This window comes from Pseudochaenichthys georgianus, chromosome 6 (assembly GCF_902827115.2).
Source record: "Pseudochaenichthys georgianus chromosome 6, fPseGeo1.2, whole genome shotgun sequence".
Taxonomy (NCBI): Eukaryota; Metazoa; Chordata; class Actinopteri; order Perciformes; family Channichthyidae; genus Pseudochaenichthys; species Pseudochaenichthys georgianus.
This window is the reverse complement of record NC_047508.1, coordinates 28,486,956-28,496,942: the sequence shown is the minus strand read 5'-3', so window position 1 is coordinate 28,496,942 and position 9,987 is coordinate 28,486,956.

The following is a 9,987-nucleotide window of genomic DNA, read 5'->3' as shown; positions in this document are numbered from 1 at the left end:
GATCCTGATCATTAGACAGGTATTCTTTTGTACCACAGCCCACCTTACTATTTTAACTAAACATGTGAGGGGAGAAATAAATAAAAAAAAGAGTGGTTGAGAAATGAGTGTACAGGCAAGCGCGACAAACACTGTGTGGACACATGCCAATTGTGACTGTAAGGCTGAGGACTGTGCATAAACATTTCCTACTAAATAACAGGAAAGGGCAAACCTTGAAAACCTTGATCAATCATCAGCGTCTGGGAGTGCTGCGAGAATGAGAAAGATAGAGAGAAAGGGGAGCGGAGAGGGGGGAGGAGGGAGAGATAGGGAATGAGAGTGAGCGTGAGGGAGGGGAGGCAGAGAGAAAAGAGAAAGATTGAGTGAGGGTGTGAGTGAGTGAGGGGGAGAGATAGCAGGAAGTCGAGGGAGAGAATGGGAGAGAAAATAGAAGGAGAGCAAGGGAAGAAACAAAGAGATAAGAGGCTGAAAGACAAAGAAACCACATGGAAGAAAACAACAAGGGACACGTACATAAAACAACACAGAACTAGCCTATGGGGGAAATGAAAAAGACACAGACAACAAAAGTTTGGGGAAGAAATACACTGGCTCCTTTCCAGGCCTGAATCTTCATAACAGCAAAAACCTGCTCGCTTGTCCATTTACTTTGGGTACATTTGCCTGTGTGTGTGTGGGGGGGGGGGGGGGGGCACACGAAAAACTAATAGCGGGAAAGGCTACGCTGGATAATGAGCGTTAAATGTCACCTCTGTTATATAGGTTCCTAAGAGCATAGAGAAAGAGACAGAGTAAAAGGGAAGTAAACCATTGCCCTGCTCTCGAGAGTCCAACTGGGATTTCAAATGAGTGTTTGTGCATGGTTGCATGTGCGCATTTGTCTGATGTCTGAGATCAGGGACAAGCACACACACCACTGACACCAACAGGCTTTCAGTCCCCCCAGCCCTGAAACAACACACTACTGACACCCGTGTCCGTACGACTTACTGTATTTCTACCACCCCGACCGCTTTTTAAACCCCGGCCTTGTTCTGTGTGTTGTTTATCTATAGGAGGACAATCATTCTCACATCCTCTCTGTGATATAGGTCAAAGTTATAACTTATTTTTGTTCAGAAAGAGGAAGAGAGCAAGACAGAGAGCGAGGGAGAGAAAAATAAAGAGTGGAGACATATTTAGCTTACAGCTGTCTGTTTTACCCCTGAGAGAAGCTCAATGAATCAAAAGACTGCAGGGCTGATGACAACTCCCTTTTTTCTTGATTTTATTTGAGGTTAAAACAAAGGTGACAAAACTCTTTTAGAAAGGCAAATTACAATAATCTGGGTACATGTAGTTGTATATCCTCTGCAAGTTGCTCTATATCCACACACCCTCACATTGTCAGTGCTGTTTCTTCATCCAGCCCAGTGACAGCCCGTGTTCAACCTGACTGTGTGTGAGCCGCTGTGCTAGGCGATGGCTATAATTCAACATCCTTTCACTGTCAGGAAAACCGGGAGCTTTGTAGGTGTGTGTGTGTATAGGGTTGTTATAGCTACAGCGTTCAGGTGAGGGTTTTTTTTTCTGATCAGAAACGGAGAAAAGGAAAGAGAGGAATCGGTTTGCTCTGCGTTTTGAACTTAGAGTTATTGCACTGATGTTCTCAGACCTGTGTCTAAGCCAGCAAACCCACTCACCTTCTGTTATTTCCAGATCCGGATCAGCCTCACCTCTGCACGGCATGCTGATATAATAGTAAGTCTCAAGCATGATTAGCTGCTGTAATTAAGCTTTCAAAAAACAGAACAACATCAAGCTTTTTGACAGTACACACTCACACTGCTTACATTTAAGAAATGCAGATGGAAAATAACAAAACTGTATAAAAGCAGCCACACCCAAGTCGCCCGCCTCCAGCTTCTTCCATTAAGGTCAGTAAGAACAGACTGGACACACAGACAGGAGAACACAAAGTAAAAAACACAACGACAAAGCTTCAGTCTTTATCAGCATTGCCTCAGTCACTGCTGAAGGAGAGCAACTTTAGATGTGAGGCATATATGATTAGACAAGGTAGACTATAGGTGAATCACATGCAACTTCAAGCAAATAAACAAACATTAATCTGCAGCATATGCTGCATTAAGCCTCAAGACAGGATGCAGAGATGGCCAAAGCAAAAAAAACCTAAATAAAACATTACCCCCCCCCCCCCCCCCCCCATTTTGTAGTGGGGATACTAAATGGAAAGACAGAATATTAGCAATGAAATAGCTCTGCTTGGAGACAACATTAGAGAAAGGAGTGTGGGGAGAGCTTGAAAAAAAGAAGACTGAATATAAAGGAGAAAAGACAGAGTTGAGGGAGGAGAGGAGAAGAGCATTCAGCAAGGAGGATATAAAAGGAACAGAGAGGGGGGCGAGGGAGTGAGACAGAGAGCTATGGAAGGAAAAAGAGAGAGAGCATAAGAGAGCGAGAAAAAGAGGGGGGCATGGGAGAGCAAGAGAGAGAGGAGGAGAGAGAGATCAAGAGAAAGAGGGAGGGGGAGCGAGTGAAAGAAACAGAGACAGAGGACGAAAGAGAAAGACAGAGAGGAGAGAAAAACAGAGAGGGGGAAGGGAGAAAGAGGAATAGCCACAAGAGACTCAAAAACCACAGAATAAAAACCCTCTGTCTGTAACTCTATATAGATATACAAATATGAATACTAATATATGGGTGCATTGCATTTATTCAACGGGAAAAGGGATAGTCAACAGTGCAGAATTCAACATGCACCTCAAGTTCATTCAATAAGTCAGCAAACACAGTGTAGGACCACGGAGAACTCATATCTTCTTATCAGGAATGCAGTTTTTCATTGCAGTAAGGTGGGAGAGGAATTTTACCAAGGCACTTTATCCTATTTTAGTCGCTCTGAAGTCTCTTCCTGCTCTGTGCTTCATGGAAAAGTATGCTTATAAAATATACTGTACAGCCTCATCGTGCATATTTCCAATGTGTAGGTGCTGCGTATGTGTGCAACAGACAGATGTACATATACAAAAACCACGCAATGTGGATGCAAGTGTCCTACATAGTGAAATGGCCCCAGATTTACTCAAGGTGAGGCCCACAATGAACCTCTGAAGCCTATTAACACTAGAGGTCTCTGGAGTGCCTTATGTGCTGCTTAGAGGCGACCACATTCAACCTGGGCCACAACACACAGCCACTGTCCCTCTATGGCCGTCACTCCTTTGTATTATTCCACCACCTCCCGGTAACACATTTCAGTCGGAATTACTTTTCTTTCGTCCAAGTTTCATTCTTTTAAATCAAACCCTTTGTCTATCTCTTCTTTTGTACCTTCCTCCTGTTTCCATGGTTACCTCTCTCTCTGCTCTGTACACTATCTATCTCTTCCTCCGTTTCCCTCTCTGTCTCTCTCACTCTGTTCTTATCTTTCTCATTTTGCTTTCATCTCTGCCTCCCTTCCTCCTGCTTTATCCCACACCCTCCTCACTCCGGCTTTTATCTCTCTTCACTTTCATCTGTCTTTCACCTTTCTCTCCCCTTCAAGCCTGCCATTCCATCATGCTGGTTTTGGTTCTTACTTATAGAGAGAAAGTTTTATCGGTTTCCCTGTCAACTCTGCATTTTTAATCATTTCCAATTTATCCAACCCACTTTCAATGCCATTGAGTCATGCATTAAATTGTCTTGGGCAGAGTGTGTGAGTGTGTGTGTGAGACTGAAAGGTGCAGGAGGCTGTAGTCTTCTTACTATCATAAAGGAAGAGGAATGATTTCTGTCATGATATGTGGAGATTAACTGGCTGCTGTGCTTCTGTCTTTCAGCAGTGCAGTAATGGATTTCTTTTCCCCGACATATATTTGTTGTTGCTATTTCCAAATCAACACATATACAGACTGGCGCTTATGATTTTTTGATTTAATGGTGGACAACACTGAGCTTATCTGAGTGGACTCCCACTGAGAGCGAAGCCGTTGAGGAGGCAGTGCTCCTCGACACAGGGCTGCCTCCTGTAAGGTAGCCTGCATCTCATTTCTCCGCAGTGATGAAGATGTTCCTGTGAAACACAAATGCCTCCCTCCATGCACCTCAGTTGGGAGATAATCGTATTCACACACAGCTGTGGTTGGTTTAACGCACCTCCACATCATGTGTCACCATGTGATACTGCACACAGTACCAACACCGCTCAACCACAAACAGAGGCTGGGACGCAGAGGCTCTTCCCAGCATGCCCCATTGATATTTAAGAGGACAATCATCACTATAGAACATGTGTGTGTGTCTGTTGGCCTAACACCAATTCACTGTAGGGTTGTCATCCATGGCGTTATACATAAGAGGGGGAGTGTGTCTTCAAGTCACTGACAAACTCATTCCAAGAGACACTGCATGTGGTGTGGGAGGAAGTTTTGTTCTGCAGCTTTGACTGAAACTAACCTCCCTCCCCTCGCCTTCCCTTTCCCCTTCCCCTTAAAGTACCACAACTATTCAGAAAAGAGAATAAAGAAAACCTGAATAGAGGAAGAGAAAAAAAATGGGGTCCCTAGGCGAGAAAGAAAAGAAAAACAATGAAAGAAAACAGAATGAAAAGCAGCCAAAGAAAAAAGGAAGGAGAGAAAGAAGGACAGCGAGAGGGAGGAGAGACAGGAAAAGATACAGAGCAAAAGGAGCATAAAGCAGGGAGAGAAAAGCAAAGCAAACAAAAAACAGAGAAAAAAACACTGAAAGCTCTGAAAGACAGGAATATTTCAGTGGAAATAAATTCTAAGAAGGAAATTAGGGAAGCAGTATACTGCAAAGGAAAAGGTTTATGTGGAAATGAAAAATCACTAATTACAGAAGAGATTTTGAAAATACTAAAGACTGAATCAGACTAGCTGAATACCTTGTTTTTTTTACAAAAAGCAGATACACCATATATACACATGCTTTAACCATTAGAAACTGTTCATGTCAAACAGAGAACCAAACAGATTTGACCTTTGAAATTGACTAATTTGACCTCCCTGTGTTTTGCTTCACATTACTCATCAGTGTGTCTGCCAGAACTCTGTTGATATCATTATTATTATTGAAGAAAGGAGGGCTTACACTGTAGGATGTCTGGCACTGTGTATTTTGCAGAAATAAAAGGAAATATATAATGTTTAAACGTGTACTTACTGCATTTTAAAGTTTAACCTACTTAAAACAGTAAACCGTCATTTACTGAACACAATCGTAGACAAAATCCTCATTTTCATAATGTCTGCATCTGTTTAGTTTGGACCCAATTGTGTAGTTTATTTTGCCGAAGCATATGTTAAACATCATATTATTTAGATTACACTTGTGTTTTCTTGGATATGTGTAAATGTCATAGTAGTAGGCAATCAGTCCTTTTACAACTTTCAAAATATATGAAATCCACAATTGGTTAGAATCCATTTTAAGATTGAAATAACAATATATTTAAAATGTGTTTATTTGCTTTGTAGCTGAGAGTTAGATGGCAAAATTGATATTATTATTCTATAAATTAAATATAAAGCTACAGCCAACAGCAACTATAAGCAAGTGATGGCATATGGAGGTTTTTAATACAATTTAATCATTTTTTAGCACCTTTTATTATAGCACTTGAAAAACTCAATGTCCAGTTAACGATTCCTATCCAAAACACAATCACGCCTCTTAAGAAGGATATTTGGTATTTATCCATTGAGTTCAACAGCTACAGCAGATTAAGCATCACTTTAAATGTAGCTGCTGCAAGGACATTTGGTACAGCATTATCTCCGTTTCCTTGGGGATGGTCCAGTATATCTAAAGGAGATAAGAATGAAAACATTGAAGCACCTTTCCTTAGCATTCACAGAATTTGAACAGCTCTTATCATGGCTGCCACGGGTCTATTCTCTTAGTCCTTCCTAAGTAAAAAATACCTTTTGACCACCCCCTAGGTGATTTTTCTGTTTCAATTCTTTGTGCTAAGCAAAGCAGCTGCTGACAGTAGCTTTAGTGTATAGACATACAAGAGTTGGTCTTTCATTGATCTCTCTGCAAAAAAACAAAACTGTTTGAATATCAATCTATTTATTCCATCAAAACTTAAATTCCTTTTTTATCACATATATATATATATATTTCCCATGAAATATAATTATTAAAATCTTAATTTCAAAAATATTCCAGATGTATTCTGTACATTTGAAGGTTACACCAACAAACATTTATAACCTTTATCTATGTCTGGGCTGAAACAAAAGGATGATTTTTCCTTTATTCTCTCACAACAATTAGAATAGGCAATTTATAAAACAGAAAACGCATAAAACGGAATTGAAAAGATTTGACATACAATAAGCTTTTGGGGAATTGTACAAATAATTTCCCTAATTGACGATACTACAGTGAGTACAGCCCCTCCATCTGATGGATTTAGTAACGGCGCTTAGTTCTCAGTTAGCGTGGCCCGCAGGAGGTTAATTCTGTCCACTGGCACCAGTGATGTCATGATCAAGGATCTGATACTAGCTATCAGCAATACAATCTGTAATTGAAAACACTGACCTTCCAGCTCTACTCTAGCAAAGATGCATGTGACAAACAATAATAATTGTGTTGGCCAATATGGAAGATCGGGTAATGAGTGGCTTCAGCTATGTGCACAGATTTTTTTTGTCCAACATAATGCCTTGATTACTTTAATTCATATTTGTATGGCATCTCAGAATAAATATAAGATTCATGCATTCCTTAACGTAACTTAATTAATGAAACTCATTAACAAACAAAAACGAATATCAAAAGTAACAGATGATATTACTGTAATACATCAGGCTAGTCTGTCTATAGATAATAGATTATTAGTAAAGTGAGGATCAGGAATGTATTTAAGGTAAAGATTAGGCTGCTTTGCTTTCTTTTTAAATGAGTTCTGGAAGTAAAATCCAGACTTCTTTTGAGACATTAACGTTCATTTTTATCCACTTTGAAGAAAATATGACATCATCCAAAAAGGGATGAGGAGCTACAAAGGACGCCGTATTGGACTCAGTGATTGGCATGCTCTTTGAAATATGTTGAGGTATATGCTTGTTTTTTAAACCAAATAAATATTAATTTGACGAAGGTTAACCTATGACACAACTGAGTTTACATGTATTTGATCAAATATGGACTTGTGCAATAATAATGTCAAGGAACAAGAGTGGTAGGGTGTGTGTTAGCCTTAAATAATTGTGAATATAATTGTAAAATACAAACAATTGATATATATATTTTAGTTTTTGTTTATTTGTATATTTTCTGATTTGTTTGTACCCTAATGTAAGTTGTGGTTAAGGCATTAGGAGAAACATGTATGCTGTTTCATTGCTGCCTCCTAAAAGCTCATTGTTTCCTTACTAGTGTTAGCTAGCTGCTCTTTTTTCAAATACAGATTCTGTTACCTTTGTGACACAAATCAGAACACACAAAGAAACCAGATTAATGGATTCTTTGTCAAGATTAATTTGAGAGATTGACAAGTAAACTCTGTTAATTGACCTTAAATCAAATAACCTAGTTTTCAGATTGTTTCATCTTGGTTGCAATAGACAGTGCATACCACATCATTGTTATTTAAAGGAGAAAAAGGGCGCACGGAAATGTACAGAATGTTTGTTTACATTGTAAAGGGTCTTTCACTGCCTGGGTTGTTGTCTGATGTTGGTTATCATACACTCACCGTGGCCTCACCGTAATCTTCATTGGTGTACATCATCTTTTTCCAGACTAAAACTCCTTTCCCATTTCCACACATGACTGCAAGAGACTAGAAGGGAATACAATAAAAGGTCTGCTGTATTGAATTGCAATTATTTTTGTACTAATGCATTTAACTGGTTCTTAGAGTTTAACAATCACTTTGCAGAATAACATATAAAAATCCCCTCTAACATCTATAGCAGTGGTTGATAATAAGAGTAAAACGGCCAATCCTACCTTTATAAAATCACATACATTGCTGAAACTTATGTAACTGCTAACACTAGATCAATTTAAATGATTGGATTTTGATGCCATTTTTGCAAGTTGAAGCTTTAGCATTTTGCAGTTAGTGTAACTGGATAGCCAACACACATTCATCATGACTTTACAAAACTTCAGAGAACTTGAACAACAATTGACCCATTTGTCTGTTTGATTCCAAAAGGAGTATATCAATACACTAGTAACACCAGAATGGATCATTCATCTCACCAACATCTGTATTAAAAAGACATTCAGCCAGTGGAGTTGGTGGCCAGTAAGTTATACTTTCATCCTATTATTCACATCGAAAACTGTAACATGCCTCTAAATGATTGCAGCTAAAATTAAAACAAAACAGCATAGTCCAATCCTACATTTATTTTTGTATTCTTCTTTCCATCAGACAGTGACCTTCATCGAGACTAGTTGGCTTAAGAGCCAGTAGCCAGAAGCAACGTTACCATGAGGATTCATCTGGGTCTGAAAGGATTTGGCATCTTTTGGATGCCATCTTATTAGTGAAGAAGGAAAAAGGATACTTTCAGTATTTAAACCATGCCTACTTTTTCACCCCTGCACACCTGCCAGATGCTGTATAAAGTAGGGGCCAAAAGTGGATTAACAGTACTGAAAGCCTAATTGTTGTAAACTACAAAAACCCTGCAACGCCCTTATTCCCAATGTTTGGAAGGTGCTCAATTACTTAATTCAAATTGCCGATTGGATATCGCAATTGCTGCTCAGATAGGTAAGGCTGGATCCATGAGGTGCTCCTTCTCCAAATTCATAGGAAAGAAAAACATAGATGGACCACTTTGCCTAAGCATCCAATAATAAAAAAAGACAGCTCCCACACCTATATCCGGAATATCACATATGACCACAAACTGGCCAGCTGGATCAAAGTGGATCAGGACAGGGGCTGAGATAAAATGCTCCTAGTGGCCTCGGTGCCTGCATGGTTGGTCATTGGTGGCCACTAAAAGAACAAGAGACAATTGTGTTGGGGGGTCCAGCCCATTGGGAACTCTCACAGAGACCACGCGGCAGCAGTACATAGGTCCCTGATGAGTCGTGGATGCGCCCATGAGAATGTTAAGGGTGAAAACACTTTTTTTTAGTTCCATATACTGAGGAGGAACCCCAGAGAGGGGAACTCAGAAATAGTCTTAGAAACAGGAAGCAGAAAGGAGGAACATGAGGGTGTTGTTTTTCTGCAACCAGACCAAACTGACATGTGATTTCAACATACATGTAATATCTAGAGGGGGTAACCTGATATGGCTGACCAAGGATATGAAGTCTTGCAGGTCCTGTTCGGGTGCTTGACTGCAGGCCAGGCTCCAATGCAAGCTATTCAAATCTTTCATCAGCAACAAAATCAGTGAAGACTGAAACTGAGTGAGAGACTGGTCAAACTGGTCCTTTTACCAGACAGGTAATGACAAAATGCCCTGTATGCCACAATACCACCAAGTCTTTAGTTCAATCAATCAATCAATCAATCAATCAATCAATCAATCAATCAATCAATCAATCAATCAATCAATGTTTATTTATATAGCCCAATATCACAAATGTTAGTTATTTAGTTCAGACTAACTACATTGGCTATGCTGTGTCGGTGTAGTTCTCACAACTGTGCAGGATACTGTCCCTATGATGGGTTGATGAGGATTTAAGACGTACTCCCTCTTATGCTCCCTCGGGTGGTTAGCAGGCAAGATGCTTTGATTACTGCTCCTACTTGGCTGAAACCCAGGCTCTTCAGTTTAGCGAGAAGATGAAGTACCGTATGCTACTTGAGACTTCTCTGAAGCGAAAGAATAAAGTTAAAGTTCAAAAATCAGCAAGCATTTTTGAAAGATTGGATAGTATGTGGGGGCCCCTGTGGCCTAAGGGTTAAAAGAATACTGCACCAATTTGGCAATACACTTCAATAACATTTTCAGACTCACAATTTACAATAAAATCCACATACTT